The sequence below is a fragment of the Spinacia oleracea genome, chromosome 5 (genome assembly GCF_020520425.1).
Source record: "Spinacia oleracea cultivar Varoflay chromosome 5, BTI_SOV_V1, whole genome shotgun sequence".
NCBI classification, from domain to species: Eukaryota; Viridiplantae; Streptophyta; class Magnoliopsida; order Caryophyllales; family Amaranthaceae; genus Spinacia; species Spinacia oleracea.
In genome coordinates, this window is record NC_079491.1 from 41,379,901 (window position 1) to 41,402,927 (window position 23,027).

The 23,027-nt window shown below is 34.8% G+C and overlaps 2 long non-coding RNA genes across 17 annotated transcripts; one reads left to right on the forward strand and one right to left on the reverse strand.

Moving 5' to 3' along the window:
* The first annotated feature begins 1,111 nt into the window (after positions 1 to 1,111).
* LOC110789639 (uncharacterized) lies at positions 1,112 to 6,831 on the forward strand. 3 transcript variants are annotated; one of them, XR_008921904.1, is made up of 7 exons: positions 1,117 to 1,454; positions 2,136 to 2,265; positions 2,369 to 2,690; positions 3,094 to 3,220; positions 3,305 to 3,444; positions 3,568 to 3,776; positions 6,625 to 6,831. It is a non-coding gene; the product is annotated as an uncharacterized lncRNA (long non-coding RNA). The 3 variants fall into 3 exon arrangements; XR_008921905.1 differs by lacking the exon at positions 6,625 to 6,831 and having other exon boundaries at positions 1,112 to 1,454; positions 3,568 to 4,005; XR_008921906.1 differs by lacking the exon at positions 2,369 to 2,690 and having other exon boundaries at positions 1,125 to 1,454; positions 6,625 to 6,819.
* An 8,386-nt stretch (positions 6,832 to 15,217) lies between these two features.
* LOC110781375 (uncharacterized) lies at positions 15,218 to 19,916 on the reverse strand. Of its 14 annotated transcripts, XR_008921881.1 has the most exons (7): positions 19,565 to 19,895; positions 19,402 to 19,467; positions 18,625 to 18,685; positions 17,455 to 17,537; positions 17,169 to 17,279; positions 16,867 to 16,985; positions 15,218 to 15,722 (listed from the first exon to the last, which is right to left on the reverse strand). It is a non-coding gene; the product is annotated as an uncharacterized lncRNA (long non-coding RNA). The 14 variants fall into 14 exon arrangements; XR_008921879.1 differs by having other exon boundaries at positions 17,169 to 18,685; positions 19,565 to 19,913; XR_008921870.1 differs by having other exon boundaries at positions 17,169 to 17,537; positions 19,402 to 19,899.
* Positions 19,917 to 23,027: the final 3,111 nt, after the last annotated feature.

A 23,027-nucleotide genomic window follows, 5' to 3' on the forward strand; every position in this document is an offset into this window, starting at 1 on the left:
CGTCTAACGTTTTCTATGCGTCCATCTTTATAGAAAACTCCGACCAGGGACCATTTTCAACTTTTGACATTCAAGTTCACTTGATAGACATTTCTTAGTCACAGGACTGGTCCTGACAGTCTATCTTGAATATTTCGTCAAATTGAAGGGACTCATCATTTAATACTAAACCAAGATTAAATGGAATATGAAAATACATTTCATATATGATAAATGTTCAACCCCAATGTTTTACAACCATGGGCCTCAAACCCATCTTTAAAACAGTTCATGGAATTCAAAGCTTTGCTTGATTTCCAGTGCTACAATGTGAGTGTTGCTTCTCACTTGTTGCATAGTTTTAGTTATCATGCTTTGCCAAACTTAATATCCTTTTCATCGAATAATATTCGAGATATGATGATAAGATCTTTTGAGTTTGTTTATTATGTGATCTAGTCTTTCTTACTATAATAGTGGTTCTACGCATTTCTCAATGAAGAACCATCAAGTTAGCAGACGTTTTTCTTGTTTCAAGAGTGGTTCTATGCATTTTTCAATGAAGAACCATCAATCCAGCAGATAGGTGATCTACCCAAGTTCAGTGAAGAACTTTAAACAACCCTGTTTTATTGCTTCTTAGGCAATAATTACTTTTACTTCAACTGTATAGGTTGCTAGTGATGCTTTGTTTGGATTTACCTATCCAAGCAGTTCATAGATATGTGGAAGACTTTCCAACTATATCTTAGAACATAGAAATTATTATTTTAATTTCCCACGCAACAACTCATGGTCTTCAATCCATGTTGCCATTTCAAAACACGATGCTCTATAGCTCGTCCTTGTCAATGGTTAACTCCAAAGAAATCTTGCTTGCACTAGTAGAAAAAACCCCTGTTGCAGCCCCCTTGTTGCAGCGTACATGTGTTAATACGCTTCAACAACTAGTAGGTCAACGCGGGTCAAACCCTTTAAAGGGTTGTTGCAGCGTACAAATTAATTGCCCCCTACAAAAGAGTTTTTTGCAGCGTACATAGTAAAAGCCCCCTGCAATAGCCCTTTTATTTTGCAGCGTACATGGTAAAAGCCCCCTGCAATAACATGTTATAATTTTTTTCGCTGCAACGTTGATTCAGACCAAACATTTCATCTCAAACCTCAAAACCAATTTCGAAATACATATCCCGCGCTCAGTACTCCCTTCTTCTTCCCTCAACTTTCCCTGCGTCTCGCCCGTCGCCGGTGATTCTCGCCAGTTGTCATCGCCGCTAGGTCTTGCCCGTTGTCGGTGGTACTCCAGAAAGGGTCTATTTCCTCGCCTCCTCACCAGTGGTTCCCTGCTCGATAAACCACCGCAGAAGTTATTCCCTGCTCGAAAAACCACCGGTGAAGTCATTTCCTGCTCAAAAAACTAAGCTACTTTGCTCGGCCGGTTCGTGAACCCTGTTCTCCGTCAATCCTTGCCGCAACAAGTAACTTGGTCCCCTATCCCTCTTGATTTTTTTTTCAGAATTAGGGTTTGTTCAAGTTTTTTTTTTTGTGTGGCAATTTGTTCAATTCGTTCATCTTTGCAGTTAATTTGTTAATTTCTTCTACTTTGTTGCAAATTTAAAGTAATTGATTTGGTTGATTATACTGATTTGGCATGTGGGGTGGGTTTTGTTTAATCCATGAGCAACAAGTTTATGAGTAAATCAAGCTGCGGATTATGTTGCAAATCATGATCTTGTTTGACTGGGTTAGTTGTAAGATCCCGAAATAGTGGATCAATAGTTAATTTCTCAAAGGGCCCTGCATGTTTCCTCTGGTAGAAGTTTTACCAAAAGCCTATCAAATAAAGGTATATTATTACCTAGCTGCCTCCTCCTTTACTACTACAGTTCATTAACTGCGTACTGGATTGCAAGATAATAGTTTGTGTTTGTAATGATTTTTGACAACTCATAATTATTCATTTGGTTTTAGCTTCTGTTTTTAATTTTTTGATGTTGAAGTCTATAAGAAACTTGCAATACTTTCCAACGTTCTTTGGATGCTAAAGTGTTGTTGTACTTGATTTAAATGGGATTGGTTTTGAAAAGAACACAGCAAACTAGTAATATTCGACCACTAAATGGAAAAGAGTTCATAGTATATGTTCCTATTATTTGCAGTTAAATCTCCAAAATTTTCGCTTTTTTGGAAGTTCGGTGATTCCAAGTCCTGTGGTAAAGGTGTTGATGTATTGAGATCAAGGAGACTACTTTGCCACTTGTTGCCTTGGAAAAGAGCTACTTATTGGAGGTTTGTCTGGCAGAAAACATATGCTATATCAATTGAGTTTGATGTCAATATTTTTGCTTGTTGGTGCAATGGTCTGACAGAAATTATCTGGGAATATTTTTAGTCGAAAACCATTTTCTTCAAGAAAGAGGGGTGCTGTGTATGTAAGGTCGGGTCGTGGTTTTTCTTTAAGAAGATCAAAGGTCGTAAGTCTCTCTTGAACCAGTTTAAAATGGTCCGAGTCCATGGAAAAGCGTTCAAAGAAGTTTGAAGATGTTAGTTATGTATTTATTTCAATGTAATTTCTACAAATGAGATTGTTTTCTTGTGGCTCTTCACTAATATATGGGTGCACCATACAGCTTGTAAATAAGTAACTTCATCCTCACCTGTAGCATATTTGGTGGAAAGACAAAGAAATAACAAGGCTGGTGGGATATTAAGAGGTAGAACTGTAGAACTTTATTTAATAATTAAATGGTCTTCCTTATTCAAAATCATGTCTTGGAAGGCTTAATTCTTTATGTCTGACAAAAATTGTGAATTTGGCTGTCAAATTCTATTCTTTCACTTAGTTCTTAATAGTAAAATCAGAATAAGTATCTATATTTTTAGATGTACGTACATATGTATGCTTGGATTTCTTGGAAATTCCTGAGAATCATCCATGTCTGAGGACCTAACACTGCAAGGTTAAATAAACATATTGTCTACTAATTCCTAGAAAGTGACATACTTTAAGTGACACAATTCCAGATATTGACCAGGCTATTAAAGTTATGTTAAGTTATTTGATGTTTTTCTCAAGTGTTTCTGCACAAGTATTGAGCTGCTACTGTCAACTTGCAGAATTGAATAGATAAGAATAGTCTAAGGGCAAAACAATTTCTAAAATGTTAGACAGTCAGGAACTTTTAGCTAGTGGCTAAGGGATGAGCTTGTTCTGAAGAAGAAATTTGTTTACTACATTTCCATTGTAAGTTTCCGTCTTTCTCCTTTCCCTCCTTTTCTCCTTGACATGTCAAACAGAAACCAGTACTAATGGTACTTTTCCTTGTAGGTTCTCAATTTGGTCCTAAGAGTTGCTTGGGTGGAAAGTGTCATGAGGTTTAAAAAAGTTGGCAATGTTGAAGCCAAATTTTTAGACTTTTCTTTAGCTTCTCTTGAAGTAATTCGTCGAGGGCATTGGAACTTCTATAGGTAAGGAATCCCTTAACGAGTAGCATTTCCCATTTGTGACTTTTATCTTGAAACCGTTATAGATTTCTTAACTCTTTCAACTCATCTTCTTTTTTTTATTAATTATCTTCCCTGAATTAACAGAGTGGAGCATGAGCACCTAAACAATGTGGGCAAGTACAGGGCAGTAAAGGCAGTTCCTCTGCCATTCCATGAAACTGATACAGACGGCTAAACTGTTAGCTGAAGTTATGTACAGATATCCCTTGTTCTTTGGTGGGTGGGAGAAATGCAAATTTTTATTTATATCTTCCACAGAGCATAAAAGAGCTGCATTGAAGAATCCGGTAAAGGTGAAAATTCTCGCTCATTATGCATCTGAAGATATATATTCATACAACTTGCGAGTCCCACTTCTGTATAGAAGGTGCACCATTGAATTCAATCTCTAATGGTTAATAATCTCAGTCAACCTGAAGATTTTTGTTTCAGTAATATATATTGACAACCTAAATGTATGATGATTTTTTGTAACAAAGAGACCCGATTTCTTGCAATAAAATTTTGACGCATTTGGCTGAATATATGAATCATCAGAATTAATTATCTTACATTCTTTTCTTTCTGCTGTCATCTTGTTGAACAGTCATCTCTAACATTAGATTGCATATTCCATGTTCATTCATGCTCATTTTGACCGGTTGTCTGATTATGTTGGTTCATGATTCTGAGTTTAGATACTGCAACTATTGAAATTATTAGAAATACAAAGATTACAGAAAGAAAACAGAAAACCTATCTAGATGATGAACTCCCCGTTCTTCAGAGACTCGGCAAGCTTCTTAGCAATACAATAAGCAGTAGATTGTATAGTGATCATAGGATTAACACCCACAGCACTAGGCAAGATACTTCCATCACAAACAAACAACCCTTCTGCTTCCCAACTCTCCCCATTCTCATCAACAGCACCTTCATCTTCTCTCCTCCCCATTCTGCAACTCCCCATCTGATGTGCCGTACAGTAAATAGACCAGAAATGATCTGTCAAAGGACCTTTGTTTGCCGAAACTGATCCTAGAAACTCCTCTATTTCATCCTCACTCTTTCCTTTGCACTCTATTCTCTGACCATCACTTCTATAAGTCCCAACCTCAACAGCACCTGCTGCTATCAGAATCTGCAGGGCTCGCCGTAGCCCTGCTGTCATATTTTCTCTGTCCTCTGAACTTTAGCCAAATTTAGAGTTTATGCAATAACATGTAATGCTATTAAAAGTTTATAAATGTAGAAAACAGAAGAATTATGCTGTTTGAAAAGTTGAAAACAACAGTGGTGATTTCAGAACTGCAGCTTAGAGAGAATTGTTTAGGGAGAGATAGTAGAGACGTATGGAGAGAGAAAGTAAATAATTAATACAATCCCGTATTACATCTTACACCCTAGCTGCCTTAAGCTGTAACAAACCCAGATTATGTTACATGAGGTGAGATTATAATATAATATTGCAACACTTAATCAATAAAGTCTGGCCAAACAAGATTGACAAGAATCCAAAAGAAGCAATAGGAGAAATAGTAAATTAATCAATAATTGAAAGCAATAAAGTCAACCCCTTTCATGTATTCATGTATCCCTTAAAACCATATAATTAGACTACTCACACATATTTAAAGAAATTAAAGACATTGAATAATTCATCATGATATTAATAGAAGACAAATTAGGGTTTAATGAATAACGAAGAACAATAATTAAACAATCTAAAAGCATAAAACGAAGAAAAGACAAAAATGAAAATAATACCTGAAACTTGATTAATGAAAAGAGTTGTCAAAAACAAGAAACATATTAACTTCATAAGACTCGTTCCAATCTATTTATGCACCTATAAGGCTCATTGGGTCGTTATAGGTCATATTTAGGCTAAAATGACATTTTCGCTCTCAACTCTGAACTTAAGAACATAAGGACTCATTTTAAACTTATTATATGATTAATATGCTTAGTTTAAGTTTCTAAGACTTATTATAATCTATTTATGCACATTTAATGCTTGTTTGATTGTTATAGGTCATATTTAGGCTAAAATGGCATTTTCGCTCCCAACTTTGAACTTAAGAACCTAAGGACTCATTTTAAACTTATTATATGATTAATATGCTTAGTTTTAAGTTTCTAAAACTTATTCTAATCTATTTATGCACATTAATGCTTGTTTGATCGTTATAGGTCATATTTAGGCTAAAATGACATTTTTGATCCCAACTTTGAACTTAAGAACCTAAGGACTCATTTTAAACTTATTATACGATTAATATGCTTAGTTTTAAGTTTCTAAGACTTATTCTAATCTATTTATGCACATTTAATGCTTGTTTGATCGTTATAGGTCATATTTAGGCTAAAATGAGTCATTTTCGCTCCCAACTTTAAAATAAAGAACACAAGGACTCATTTTAAACTTATTACATGTTTAATATGCATAATTTTAACTTTATAAGACTCGTTCCAATCTATTTATGCACCTTTAAGGCTCATTGGGTCGTTATAGGTCATATTTAGGCTAAAATGACATTTTCGCTCTCAACTCTGAACTTAAGAACCTAAGGACTCATTTTAAACTTATTATATGATTAATATGCTTAGTTTAAGTTTCTAAGACTTATTCTAATCTATTTATGCACATTTAATGCTTGTTTGATCGTTATAGGTCATATTTAGGCTAAAATGACATTTTCGCTCCCAACTTTGAACTTAAGAACCTAAGGACTCATTTTAAACTTATTCTATGATTGATATGCTTAGTTTTAAATTTCTAAGACTTATTCTAATCTATTTATGCACATTTAATGTTTGTTTGATCGTTATAGGTCATATTTAGGCTAAAATGAGACATTTTCGCTCCCAACTTTAAAATAAAGAACCTAAGGACTCATTTTAAACTTATTACATGTTTAATATGCATACTTTTAACTTTATAAGACTCATTCCAATCTATTTATGCACCTTTAAGGCTCATTGGGTCGCTATAGGTCATATTTATGCTAAAATGACATTTTCGCTCCCAACTTTGAACTAAAAAACCTAAGGACTCATTTTAGACTATTAGGACATTGTCATTAGTTGCTTGAATGTTAAAATGTGATATTTAATTTGTATTTAAACTAATGTTTAATTGAAATTTCTGTTTTTGTAAAGGTCTACACTCCGAGGAATGCGCCTTATGCTAGTGAGGAAATTGATGTGGTTCGTGAGCAATGGGCGAAGTTTTTTACCACCAAGTGTTTATTATTGACCTGAGGGCGCTTGATCGAGTTGGTTTAGATGTTATAGAACAATCTTTTATGTCAAAATGTATGCGTACGTTGAAATTGGAACGTAAATATATTTAAATGTATCGGTATGTGCACTTTTGGTTTTGGGAAATATACAAAACTCCAGTTTTGTTGTTTTTATATTTGTTATACAGGTTGCGTTATTCTATTATTGTTTTGACAGGTTTCTATATTTGGTGCAAGGCACTCTAGGTATCCCTAAACAAGATTAGAATTTTCCCGCCAAAATTACTTTGTTGCAGCGTACATATATATTGTACGCTGCAACAAGGGAAAAAAATTTCGCAAAATTCCAGACTTGTTGCAGCGTACAATTATATGTACGCTGCAAAAAGTTGAGTTTTTTGCAGCGTACATATATATGTACGCTGCAACAAGTCCAAATTTTTACCAATTTTTTGGCACTTGTTGCAGCGTACATACATATGTACGCTGCAAAAAACCACTTTTTGCAGCGAACATTGCACGCTGCAACAAGGTCAGACTTGTTGCAGGCCCCCCAGTTGCAGCATACGATGTACGCTGCAACAGGGGTCTAAAAGCCCGCTGCAATAAGGGTTTTTTCTACTAGTGTTGATCCTTTGCCAGTGTTTATGCGTGTAGCATCAATATTTAGCATATCTTTATTTCCTTGAATCAAGAACTACTCTTATGTACCTTTTCAAGTACCATAAGTTTTTCTTGATTTCAATCTAATTGATCTTCACTTAGATCAATAGAGATTGGTATATGTTCGTCATGCCTAAAGTCATACAATACGTTTTTGGCGATCCTCATATTATATCATATATGATAAATTCTTTTGCAGAATAATTCCCAATTGAATTCTATTCATGTAACTTTAGCTCATCTAGTTTCAGTCGATACTAAATCCAGCTAAATTCTTTGACATATAATATAGGTTAAGAATCTTACTTAGATTCTTTGATGTTTAACTTAGCAAACGCTTATACATAGTTCAAACATCTTTTACTTAGATTTATTCACATGGGTCGAATATCTCCAATGGAGTATTTCGTGTTTGCTTTAGTAAATTGCCATTACTTAATCCAAAACAACATCATAAGATCTTTGTAAATAGATCTTAATACCCAGTATGTACTAAGTTTCGCCTTGGTCCATCATTGATGAATAATTTCAAACCTAAGTTATTAGCATTTGAATGTCATTTCACAATAGAGAGATATGTGTGATACACATAGGACCAATAAATTTTTATGTACTCCCACTAAACTTCTTATATATCTAATAGAATCATGTACATTTTATGAAACTAAAATACTTATCAGCTTCACTAAAATACAGTTTTTAATTCCCAATTTGCTTGCTTAAATCTGTACTTAGATTTCATAAGCTATCATTCATTTCAAGCATTATTTGGATCCACAAATCCTATAACATACCATGTACATAGTTTCTTCCAACATTTGACTGCGGAAGATGTTTTGTCATCCAACTGCCATATGTACCAATATGCAATCATTGCTTTGAATTATAGACTTAAGCATTACGATTTTGCATGAGGTTTCAACACAATCCACATCGTGAATTTGCTTGTAACCTTTAGCAACTAATCTAGCTTTGTGTGTGAACGCAATTTCATGTTTGATGGTTTTTATCCTTAAAACAAACTTGCAACCAATAGGTGTGAAACTATTCTTGCAAATCAACAAAATTTCAATTTTGTCATCAAAACATTGACTATGTTTTATGGCCTCTAACCATTTAAAACATTTGAGTCTATGTATGGCCTCTAACCATTTTAGGGAATCTGGGTTTCGTCATAGCTTTCTTACAAGTCACAAACTCATTAATCTACATGATAATAGTTTGACTGTAAGTTGTAGGTTTCTTCACTATCTAATAGAAGAATTGCATAGTGACATGAACTCTATGTTTCTTCACTATCTAATAGAAGAATCTCATAGTTTCTGTGACTTGAACTCTATGCCTACTTGCGAATAGAACATCAAACAATAGAATATCAACAGGCATTTTGAGAGTCCTTTGAATATTCAGTTCTCCTTGAAGCACTTGTAAAGTCTTCTAAGAGATGTCTATTCTTTAAAGCCACTTCTAAAGTCCTTAAAGAATACGTATTCGGATTTTCTAAAGAACTTCGAAAAGCCTCCGGAATGTCCCTTTATGTTTGTTGTTCGCCTCGAATACTTTCGAGGTCTATTTTCTCCCACTTGTCATTTCTGAAACGAATCTTCAAAAGGACATTATTTCGAGCAAACAAACATTATGTTCACAAAAATTCGTGGTAGAAACAATACCCGTTTGTCTCATTTGAATAAATCACAATGAAACATATATCTATACTTGGGCCTTAGTTTGTCGAATGACAAACACTAAGCTCCCACTGAGTTTAGAAACTCTTTAGATATATTATGAAAAGATATTTTGAAATTACTTTTCAATAGCTTTGATGAATTTGGTTTAGTTTGGTGGTAGTTGAGCATTTTGTTTTAGAAATTATAGGAAAAGTCTTTATGATTCATCATTGATCGAATCAAGTACTAATTGACTTCGATCATTCCAACTTAGATATGCCATAACTTATGGAGCTAGATTGTGAATTTTACTACACACAATCATTGATGATCATTTTTGGTCTCAAGCAATCATTAACATGATCTATCCTAGATCATTATGATTTCTTACCAAGTGGGATTTATACTTCTGGATCTTTGAACTAGCCAAACAGATTCAAACTTATATCACATTGAGTAAATAAACCTATATTCACTCAAATCTGTGTGAAATAATAAAGTCATAAAACCTTTCTTTAGCTTTGAACTCTATTGTCTAGGCGTTCTAACAATAGTTCATATCTTTTGTTACTTTCAACAAATAAGACTAGTTGTCTTAAATTGATCTAGAAATCAATGAACTTTCAAAAGTCCATCAAAATAGAGCTTTTGAATGTTAACTTGTTGATATGGTCTAAGAAACAATGCCAAAGATTAGTGGAACTCAAATCAAGGGGTTGATTTGAACCTAGTAAAGTTCTTATTGTTAAAGAGTTGTTTGTTTTAATCAAGCATATTGACTCAACCCGTAATTGACCATTTCATTTAAATAAACAAACAAACATTGTTTTTGTTTTTCTTGAATGTGAGTCTTTCTGTGTTTGAAAACAGAAATTTAGGTATGTTAATTATGGAACAAAATAGCCATTAAGTTCCAGCCTTGAAAGGACTTAAAACAAACTAGATGACCCTACAACTAATGTAGCATTGCCATGCTTCATTTCCCACTTGTAGGTCATTAGTGTATCCTAGCTTCCATTGTTTGAGTTATTACCGAAGTAAGAACCTCAAGCGGTATATGATACCAAGGAAGTTTTATTGCTAGGTCACTTTTCTTTAAACATAAGCTTATAGGTAGAAACGGAATCGTAAATTCCTTTCATTTGTTCCTTTGTTTTCCTATTTCTTGTACCCTTCCTTATAGTCTTAAGAATCAACTTCTCTAGTGTTTGACTTTTATACTTTGTTAGACATGTCCGATGTCATTCTAACAGAGTTCTTACCATTTTATTTATGTTGAATATTCTGTTTCAACTAGATGATCTTACCAGAAGCTTCTAAAGTTCTCTAAGCATCGATCTATTCCAATGTCTAGGGACTAGACTCATTCGAGAATTAAATGGACAAAGATATTAGGTTGTTAACCATTGGTAAGGCTGAGCGTTTAAACTCAATGCTTTATGATCTCAAAACTACATTGTATTTTGAATTCAAAAGCACCAATCGGTTTGCCATTCGACTTTGATACTCGAAAACAACCATAAAAGTCTCTAAAAGAAACGTACATTTTAAATTGCTCATTTTCTCTCATTTCCGTGAATCATTCTTGGATTCACTACCAATCGAGGAAATTTACTGTTACCTTTCTAAAAGGATTTATTGCAGTGCAAGATATTTAATTATAAACAATAATTAAAACATACATTGAAGCATGCAAAGTCTAAACATTTATCATGAGTAATAACTTGAAAATTAAAGCAATCATGCAATTTAAACAAGTTATTGGCATTTTATTCGATTTTATTGTTCCGGCAGGTGTGAATAAAATGATTCCAAGACCCTAAAACCATTGAAGAATTAAGCACATTATGTATTTTGACTCAATTCTAAAACATTTTAGGTAACCAAAAGCCTTTTGCTAATAGTCTAGAAACTACCATTGGTTGATAGGTACGTCTAAGAACTTATTAGGTAAACCTATCGATTTTGCCACGACATAAAAGGACTCCTTACTTATATCGTTGAGTTTCACCAAAACTAACATGTACTCACAATTATTTGTGTACCTTACCCCTTTAGTATCGATAAGTAACACCTCGCTATGGCGGAAAACTATTACTAAGATCGATGAAAAAAAGGATATCCAAGTAAGTGTTATTTTGGCATGGCACCTTTTAACTCAATTTTTAAGTTTGGAACTTAAGGCTCTTACTATGTTGGTTAGATTTTAAGTGAACTAAAATCCTTAATCATGCAACATAATCAAGCTTCAATCTCATGCATATTTAAGACATATTTAAAAGCAATAAATAACTTAAAGCATGCATAAGATAAATGTGATCTAGTATGGCCCGACTTCATCTTGAAGCTTCAACTTCAAAGTCCGTCTTGAAAATCTCCGTGGGAGGCGCCATTTTCTTCAAATAGGATAAGCTATAATTAAACTAATTACAACTATTTGATGGTACGCAGACCATATTTTAATTGAAAAACAAATTTGGTGCTTTAGACCAATTACATTCAAATTAATGGTACGGAGACCATATTTTCTATCCTATTTGGGCCATACTAGTCACTTCATAACCTGCAAAACAGTACATATACAATATATACCATTCACCCATTCATTATCATGAATGGCCCACATAGCTGGTTAGTAAAACACGTTATGCATCACATAAATATTTGCAGCAATTAATCAAGGGCACCAATAATCTACCAATTATTCAGTCCTTATTAATTCTAATCAAGTTGTTTAACCTTAAAGGATTTGTAGACCTAATCAAGAGTTTATGACTAAAATTGCTCCCACTTAAACCAATAAATTCATATGATTTACTAATTTTAAACATAAAAATGTATTTCTAGTCTAACAGGAAACATACAAATTTAATTAAAATTTAAAGCTCATATAAATTTATAATTGAATCCACTTATTTAATCTATTTTCAGTCGTATTTAAATTAATTCAAGGTTTTTAATTTTAGTAAAATAATTAGAATAAATTAAAATTTATAATAATTATAATATTCAAAATTAAAATCCAAGAAAACACTTTAAATTATTAATTTTAAAATTAATTAAAATTACTTGAACTGAAAATCTCAAATTAAAATTTAAAATGCGACAATCGTAACACGACGAGCACTTGATCTTACGCCCAAGCTCCGTCGAGTGCACGACCAATTGCTGGCTCATGGCACATCGCAGCAGCAGCCACGCGCAAACGCAGCAAGCCAAGCCACGCTTGCGCGCAGCCTGCTTGCCCGCATGCATCGCAGCAGCTACGGAAGGAGCGCTCGCTCGCTCGCGCGCAAGAAAGCTCTCGAGGCATCGCGTGTTGGTGCGCGGAGCAGCGATCGCTGGCGACCCAGCTCTCGCCCTTGCGCTCGCGCCTCTCTTGTGCCACGCCATCCCCCTTCGCCCGTCGCCCATAGCACACAGCACACACGCACAGGCTCCCTTGCCTCGTGCGCGCGCCATGCGCTAGGTTGCTCGCTGCATTCGTACCGCACGGGCGACGAGCTCCCTTGCTCGTCGTCGCTTGCCCGCACTATACAACACCCCTTTAAGGGTAACACGTAGCGTCCATTACTTTGTGCGTGCAACTTTTATGAGCGAATTATATAAAATTAAAAAATTTTAATTTAAAATTAATGACAAATTAATAAATCATATTAATTTCATAATTTTAGGGCGAAAAATCGAAAATTTATTAATCAATTAATTTCCGATTAACATGGATTCAAATCTAGGTCATAAAAATTAAAAAATTAACATAAATTTACACTTTTTATGGTGGATTTTAATCATTGGTACCTAATTAAATTACTAATTAATTATGAAAAACAAATCAATTCTAAATTATTCGAATTTCGACAAATTAATCATAATTACAAATTAGTTTGTATAATTAACAGTCTAGGCATTCATAATTGTTAAACATATACAGTAGGTCAATCAAAAACTCAAGATTTATCAACAAGAATCCTAAATACTTAATTTAACATCTTAAATTTACAAACTTTTGCGTTCGAAAAACTAAAACCTCCGAAAAGTCATAGTTAGGCTTCGAATTTGAGAATTCTGCGTTCGGCCGTAGGTCAAAATTTTAGAATGTCTTTTACATGCGGATTGACACAAAAATCACTCGATTTGGATGAGTAACGAAGACACTGCCGAAAAACTGCGTACATATAATTAAATAAACGCAATTTGCAATTAATTACGAAAATTAATCACCCCTTTAATTCTTTGCAAATTTGTAAAATTTAACCATGTTCATGCAATTTAGATTATGAAAATAATAAGAGGCTCGTGATACCACTGTTAGGTTATGATACATATGAATAAACATAAATCATGCGGAAAAACCATAAAGCCAGGGAACATATTATTTACACATAATCATATAGCATAATTTAGATGCATACACTTTGTAGCGTGCCCTCCCTAGCTGCGCCCGAATCGAACAAGAACAAGTATTTAGGACTCCAAGTGTCGTCCCTCCGTAGAAAGTCCACAGCACGTCCGGATCCGCCTTAAGCTTGACCAACTAGAATCGCCCTTAAGGTAGTATAGATTTCGGCTAAATAGGGGCAAGAGAGGTACTGATTTTTCTTGAAAATCTCACCTTTGAATACTTCAATTGTATCTATAAATTGTGACCCTAGGTACCTATTTATAGTGTTATGGAAAAGGATTTGTAATCCTATTAGGATACCAATTAGTTTAATTAGAATCCTGCTATGACTCTATTAAATAAACTTTATCTAATAGGTTTAGGATTTAATCATATATCGAATCCCGATAGCTTTAGGATTCGTATAGCACGCACACGAGCATCGCACGAGCACCGTACACTCGCGCAGGCCTTGCGGCCATGCTGAGCGCACAGCGCCTCGGCCCATGCTCGATGCATGTGTCCGCGCGCGCGCCCAAGGCCTTGGCTAGGCCTGGCCTTGCGCTGGGCCTAGTCGAGGCTTGGCGTGTGTTGGTGATGCGTGTGGCTTGCTGGGCGATGGCCTGGCTTTGTGCTGGGCCTTCGTCTAGCGAGCCTCGTCCGATGCTAATTCGTACGATACGCTTCCGATAAAATTCCCGATTCCAGAATTCATTTCCGATACGAACAATATTTAATATTTCCGATTCCGGAATTAATTTCCGTTTCGAACAAATATTTAATATTTCCATTTCCGGAATTATTTTTCCGATTTCGATAATATTTCCGATTCTGACAATATTTCCGTTTCCGGCAATATTTCCGATTCCGGCAATATTTCCATTTCCAATAATATTTTTCGATACGTACCATGTTTCCGTTTCCGGCAACATCTATGACTTGGATAATATTCATATTTCCGATACGACCCATATTTCCGTTGCCGGCAATATCATCGTTTCCGAAGTATTCATTTCTTGCTTATGACGATCTCAGCTCCCACTGAAACCAAGATCCGTCGATTCCGAATATCCATAGATGGAGTATTTAATGCCATTAAATACTTGATCCGTTTACGTACTATTTGTGTGACCCTACGGGTTCAGTCAAGAGTAAGTTGTGGATTAATATCATTAATTCCACTTGAACTGAAGCGGCCTCTAGCTAGGCATTCAGCTCACTTGATCTCACTGAATTATTAACTTGTTAATTAATACTGAACCGCATTTATTAGACTTAATATTATATGCATACTTGGACCAAGGGCATTATTTCTTTCACTAATCACCATTAATGAGAACAACTTACACTACTAGAAAAGGGGTTTATAACGACAAACTTTTTCGTCGTTATAAGTCTCAAAAGTCGTCGGTAAAACCTTTAACGACGAACAAAGTTCGTCGTGAGTTTTGTCGTAATAGCTTCCGACGTTATTAGTATTAACGTCAACGTTCGTCGTGAATTTTACACGACGAAGTTATAGTTCGTCGTTATTTATTAACGACAAAAAGGTTGTTTGTCGTTATTTATTAACGACAAAAAGGTTGTTCGTCGTTATTATGTATTCAATGACGTCGAACAAACAGCAAATAGCGACCATCATATTTGACGTAAAAAGAGAATCAAATGGACACAATAATTTTAATTATCGTCCAACAACAACAATATATTTCGACGTTAATGTGATTAAAATAAATATTGCTTGTCGTAAATATGAAAAATATTTATTACCTGCAATTCATTCAAAACCATAAAAAGTATATAGAATAATACAATAAATTTATATTAATTAAACGTAATCAGTCACAAGATTCAATGTGAGTCAAAACAACCAAACTAATAAGATCAAATATTTAACTTGGTCCATACTAAGAATTAAATCTTAATAAATCCTTGTTCTTAAAAAAAATTAAGAAAATTTACACCAAATATCTAGAACTGATGTGTAGCAGCTTCAACCTATTTTTGCATTTCTGATCCAGCTTGTGAAGTTGGAATTGTAACATTAAGTTGCGAGACTAATGCATCTTGAAACATTTTAATTCTAGACTCAACCAAGCTAACACGTTCCTTCATTTCATTGTTCTCAGCTTGTACTTCCTCCATGCGATTTGCAAGAACTTCATTCCGTTTGTTGGCAGCATTTAATTTAGTTTAAAGCTCTACTCTACTGGGTTGTGGTCCCCTTACATCTTGAAGCTTTATTCCTCCTCCAAAACCTACAACCCGATCTCGAGATTTTGATTTAAAAACCTGTTAAACTACCTAGCAGTACACAAAGAAATTACATTAGTACATGAAGAATACATTTGCACATGTAATACTTAACTGAGTAAATCACAATTCTATATCTAAGATAGGTACAAGGTCTGCAAAAAGTTGAGAGGGTATTGAAAAGGGCCTAAACATTCAAACATCTAGAAATTAGGTATTAGCAGCATCTAAATATCAAAGCGAGAATCAGTTGCTAGGACGTAATCTTTCATGAGAAAGTGATATTTTAAATGAAGATAGTGGAATAACAGTTATTTAATGCACATGTAATACCTATCTGCATTACTTAGTTTGAATCATATTGAGTAATTTGAATCAAACATCAAGGCCTCACTCACAGTACAAAAATATAAAGAGAATACCAATTTACTCCAAAATTGATTATTTCACAATTCAAACATGGACCATAATCTACCCATATATGGGACACTAACATGATACTAAGCATTGGTAACAAGTTTTTATGCAAAAAACAGACCTGATTTACAGCAGCAACAGCACATAGAACTGATCAGATCAAGCAGAGGTGTTAAGCAAAACACCAGCTCCAAATGATGCAATTCATTAAACAAATAAATCTATAGCTTAGACCAATTAATTAAAGCTATATATAAGCATGATCAATTAAGGGATTTTAACACATAATATATCATGGTTTTTGGGCAGCAAACACACACCAGAAACTGCTCACACTGAGCAGAATAATTTAAACAATACAAACTCTGAATTATGAATTTTTAATTAACAAAATAAATCTATAACTTAACATATTAATTACATTTAATTCCAAGTATAATAACACAATAAAACATAGGAATCTAACATACATGTAAAAGAAAGTTAGGGCAGAAGGTACTCAAACAGTTTGCATAAAAATAACGAGAAATGAGACACTGCAGCTAGATTCATGAGGAAAGAACTTATGTGTGTACTTCCTCAAAAATACAATGAATAACGTTAACAGGATTGGTACCTTCCTGTCAATTCTTTGGAGTATATGCTCCATCGAAATGAAGTTAACTTCAGAATCGCTCGGCCAAACCCTCTACGTATACTACAACTAATGGAGGACAACAATATGCGGGCAACAAAGTATTGGAAGGATAAGGAGCGAGCGACACACTTTCCTACTAACCTGCAACCACCACAACTATATTCTGGGCAAAGGAGATGTGTCTGGCGCACTCCCAACAGTTGTAGATGTAGACTATTGAGCTCACTTCTCTTAAACTCGTGTATTAAACTAGTTGTTTTCTGTGAATATATTCCAAATTCAAAGCATCATTAAACATATTTTAGGTCTGGAGAGAACAATTAGAAAAAATATAGCTACAATCGAAAATCTAATTCCTGATAAATTCTGATAAATGATAATCCAAGTTTAGAAACCCTAGAATAGCAGAAAAAATGAAACAGAAGATCAGGCAAGGAGATTACCGACGTAATTGAACGCTAAATTGGAAATAGATGCAACAATTGGCTTCGATGCGCGCGTTGCATTTTCTTCGCTACAACTAATTTAGTTCTTGTTCTGTATTTCGGCCAAACCTTATAATGCAGATCCCAATTTTTAGCAAGAGTTTTACCAATAGAGAGTTCATAAAAATCCTAGTATAATTACAAATATATTGAAAACCTTAAACTGTTGATTAAATAAAGCAAGCACAATTAAAACTATAACAAATTAGGGACAAATAGAAAAGCAGAGAAGAGGAATGAAAACCTTGTATATACAAACTCTCAACTTCATCGATCATAATATGTTGAACTTCCATAATCAATCCATGATAAAAACAACCACTCGTCCTACAAATTTAACCAACTAGTTAACAAGCATTAAGAATATTGTCGCTAAAACCCTAGAATCTCAATTCAAGAACTTGCGAAAAAATAATTAGATTTAGGGGAAAGAATTGACCATAGAGGTAAAATTTCGGTGGATTTAACAACGAATATATTAAAAATGTTAAATCAATGTGTATTTCATTGAATTATAGAAGGGGGGAGAAGAGCGCTTCAGAATTTTTATTGTTTTTATTTCACAAAGAGTGTAAATGTGAAACTAAAATTTGGAAAACCTAAAAATTTTATCCTGCTTCACTTTACCACAAATAACAACGGTATTGGTGTTTGATGAATAAATTTATTTTGCCTGCTAAACTCTATTTCGACAAACATCTAGACTAGTCGTCATAAGGCTGCACATAACGACCAAAATTAGCTTTGGTCGTAATTATTTTGTTGTTAAAAACATATTTTCTATTATACCATATTATAACATCAAAAACCATGGAAATTAGGCCATTCATCAGCAATTAGAAATATTTTCCACAGCCTGACCTGTGAAGCAGGAACAAACTAATTATGTCAGCCGGTTTGGGGAGAAGAGTCAGGTATCATCGTCTACAACAAAGAAACCAATTTAAAAACAAAAAGCATACCGAAAATGAAAAGGGAAAGTATACTAATGCTCAAAATCAGTAGGAGGCACATCAAGAGAACGCCACCTAAACTAAGACTGCCTTCCTTATCCTTGTTTAGCTAAGGTGAAGAGAGAGAATACACACGTTAATGCTTTAGTATTCATATAGGAAGATACAACCTATGATCACTATATATACTCCCCTTCATGTTATGTTCAGCCTTTATGCTATAAAAAATGGTTGGATATATTTCAATCTACAATTGAGATAAGGAATAGGAGCCTTAATTTAAATTCAATTATTAAAGAGAGTCTATGCACAAAGCTTAAGCTATCCATATGGAAAAGAGCTAGCTATAGAATATTCAGAACGAAAAATATCGAGAGACCTGTAGTGGTACTAAATACTGAGGTAGCTAAGAACTACAAAGATAAAAATTAAAGATGAAAAGAAAGGTAAAAAGTTAAAACCTTCAAGAAGTTCAGCCTGTTGGATTCCCTTCAACTTTCAAGCCAAGTGAAGGCTTCAAAACTTCCACCCATGGACCAAGGACACAAAAACATTAACACTCAGCACTCATTAAAATGGATTGTTTACTCTGTAGTCTCTACTAAGAAGAGAAAAGCATCTAAGATACAACAATATGATGACCACACCGAGTTGAATTGAATTTCCAATTAGCACTTAGCAAAGCACTTTAAAATTGGTGGAAGCTTAATTGAAACAAAAGGTATGGTTTCCCCAGAAAATCACAATTGAGTTAAATTAGTTAATAAAAGAGTGAAAATTGAAACAAATTCAAAGGCAAAAATATCAGATAAAAAAAGCAGTCAAACGAATTTAGTTTACTAAAACTTTGCAATGAAAGAGGAGGAGCAAATCTCAATGAATATGAGATATGCAGCAGTACACTTGGGCAACATAGAGAAGTCTGGAATTTTATCATTTCGTCTACAATTTATTAAAATGGAAATTTAATTCAAACTAATTTATCCAAATTGTTCAAAACATAATAAATTCTTGGTGCTATTAAAGTAAATCGTTTATTCTCATCTTGCTTGAACTGAAATTCGAATAGATTAGGAGTTACAATAATCTTTCTTTGATGTGCCCCCAGAAGAGAGGAAAATAAATAAAGAGCCATAAAAAATCTACCAACATATTAGGCAAGAAAAAATGGCCGAAAATCGACAAAATGATTTTAAGAAACATAGAAATTCAATTACACTTTCGAGATTAAATATTACCTATTTTTTGAGGTTTTGAGGGTTAATGCGATTCAAGAAGAATTTGATAGCCAGATCTGAACCCAACTTCATTAATCAATTGAACCAAAAGGCTAAATCAACTGCTATATCATTTTTCGAAGGAAAAAATCGCTGGAAGTATAGAAACAGATCGAAAAAATACCGTACTGCCGTACTGCGATCTGCTTGTATAGAGCTGAAAAAGAGATTAACAATGTCCTCGTCCATGAAAATTCCATGGCTTGTGAGATGAAAAAGGAGACAACCACTCAACGAAAGAAGAAGACATAAGACTAATTTGAGAAATTACCAATTTGAGGCGAGTTCAACTAGGGCGGCCTTTGAAAATTTGAGGCGAGTTCAACCTAATTTGAGGAATTTAGGTTGGAGTTAAGTGAAAATTTGGGCGGCCTTTGAAAATTGAAAGTCGCGCTACAGGGAAATGAAAAATAAAGTCGAACAACTTCTTTTTTCTTTTATTTTTTATTTTACCTTCTCACCAATCACGACAATATTATTGGTTGGTCGTAGAATGGTTTTGTGCTAATGCTTTTAACGAAATAATATTGCGTTAGTCGTAGATATATTGTCGTTAAACATTCATTTTTTAGTAGTGTTATGACATGAATTTAATCTCTTAAAGTGTTTTCATGGTAAATCCGATACGAGATCCAATAAGTATCTATGCAAAATATTTCTGGCATACCATGTCCATCTAGTTCAAGAAACTGAACAATAAATCTACTTGCAATCTAATCTTCATTAGTCATTGGTCATCTAACCTTTCAATGACCTGGATTAGAGATCCTTTTATGACTTTAATATTCAAGTTCACTTATGGGTGTTTCTTTGTCAAAGAATCCATCTTGACATCCCATTTGAATGTTTTGAATCACTTGGACTTTACCATTTAATCCTAAACCAAAATTAAATCAATATGAAATAAATAATTCCATAAATATGAAATGGTTAAACCAATTGTTTTAAACACAGATCCAACGAATGTTCTAAAACAAAACATAGAAATTCAAAGTCATTCTCCAAAATGCTTGATTCCCATGGTTGCTACATTTGCGTTGTGCTTCACATGTGGCAACGATTTAGACAATGGATCCGCGACGTTGTCGTCAGTTCCAACCTTGCAAATCTCGATTTATTTCCGTTCAACGATTTCTCAAAGCATGTGAAATCGCCGCAGTACGTGCTTGGACTTCAGGTGGCTCCTAGGCTCCTTTGCCTGGGTAATGGATCCACTGTTATCGCAATATAAATCCACTGGTCCCTTTACGGAGGAGAGAACCCTAAGTCCTTCAATAAACTTCTGAATCCAAACATCTTCCTTAGCTGCTTCTGAGGCAGTAATACTCTCGGCTTCAGTTGTAGAATCCGCAATAGTGCTTTGATTTGCACTTTTCCAGCTTACTACTCCTCCATTAAGGCAGAACATAAAACCAGATTGTGATCTGAAATCATCTCTGTGGGTTTGAAAGTTGGCGTCTATATAGCCCTTAACAATCAACGCATTTGTACCACCATAAACCAGAAATTGATCCTTTGTCCTTTTCAGGTACTTTAGGATATTCTTGGCATTAGTCCAATGCGCCTCCCCTAGGTCTCACGGGTACCTGCTCGTTGCACTAAGTGCGAAGGAAACATCCGACCTTGTACAAATCATAGCATACATTCCACTCATGTTTCTACGCTCATCCGATGTCTTGGTACACCGAGTCTTGCTTAGATATATGCCATGTAACATGGGTAGATGACATATCTTGGCTTCCATCATACTGAATCTAGATAGCACTTTATCAATGTAAGTTCTTTGGCTTAGTCCAATCATCCTCTTAGACCTATCCCCATAGATCTTGATGCCCAATATGTGTTGTGCCTCTCCTAAATCTTTCATTGAGAAACACTTTCCAAGCCACGTATTTACAGACTCCAACATAGGAATGACATTTCAATAGATAGTATGTCGTCAATACACAAGACTAGGAATGAAATTTTACTCCCCCTGAGTTTCTTGTATACACAAGATTCGTCTTGATTCTTGATGAAGCCAAATTCATTGACTGCTTCATCAAATCGTATATTCCAACTCCTAGATTCTTGCTTTAATCCATAAATGGATTTCTTAAGCTTGCAAACCTTTCCTTGATTCTTTGGATCAACTAAACCCTCTAGTTGTGTGATAAACACAGTCCCTTCAGGAACACCATTCAAGAAGGCAGTTTTGAAATCCATTTGCCATATTTCATAGTCATGAAAAACGACAATTGCAAGGATTATCCGAATAGACTTAAGCATTGCAACCGGGGGAAAGGTTTCATCGTAGTCAACGTCGTGAAGTTGTCTTTAACCTTTTTCTACCAATCTAGCATTGTATATGTATACAATTCCATCTTTGCCTTTCTTCAATTTGAATGCCCATTTGCTTCTGATAGGTGTGAACCCATCCGGCAAATCAACTAGATTGCAGACTTGATTTTCAGATATGGAATCTATTTTATATTTCATGGAGCTTTGGCTCGTCATAGCTTGCTTGTAGGATATAGGTTCATCACCATCTAATATGAGAACTTCTAAGTTTTCAGTCAAGAGGACACCTTTCCATCTATCCGACTGTACCTTATTTCTATGTGATCTACGAGGGGCAACAACGTCTTGAGGAACTACTCCCAGTGGCTCTTCCAAAGGCCTTTGAGGTTCTTCATCTTGAACTCCTTCTAAAGAGTTATTTATTTATGGTTCGTCTCGAATCTCTTCGAGGTCTATTATTTGATTTCTTTCCAAAAAGACACCATCACGAGCAACAAATACTTTGTTCTCTAGCTTGTTGTAGAAGTAATACCCCTTAGTTTCTATTGGATACCCAAGAAAGAAACATTTGCCATATTTTGGTGCTAGCTTGTCTGAAATTAATCGCTTGAAATATGCTTCCCAACCCCAAATCTTAGAAAATAAAACTTTGCCAGTTTCCCAGTCCATAATTCATATGGAGTCTTTTCAATGGATTTTGACGGGGCACGATTTAATGTAAGTACTGTTGTTTGCAACGCATGTCCCCCATATTGTAAAGGAATTTCGGCTTGACCCATCATTGACTTGACCATATCTAGTAAGGCCTTGTATCTCCGTTCTGACACTCCATTCCATTGAGGTGTCCCCGGAGCAGTCAATTCAGAAAGAATACCGCATCCTTTTAGATGGTCATCCAACTCGTGGCGAAGTAACAGTTTTCTAGTTCCAAAACAAAACCTCTAGGCAAAGATATAAAATAATATCTTACGGCTAATGCATCAATCCGTGCTCCATTTCCCACGCGTAGATCCATCTCGCCTTTATCAATCTTTTTACTTCTCCTTAGTCCCTGTGAATCGGAACATAAGTGTGAGCCACAAGCAGTATCTAATACCCAAGAAATAGAATTAGCAAGATTACAATGTGTAATATATATACCTGAAGTAGAAGAAACGTTCCCGTTCTTCTCATCTTCCTTTCTCTTCAAGCAATCCCTCTTCCAGTGCCCCTTCTTCTTGCAATAGAAGCATTCAGAGTCGTCGGGAGAACAAGTCACCTTTTTCTGTTTACCCGAATTGGTGCAGTTGGGCTTGGGTGTGGGCGTA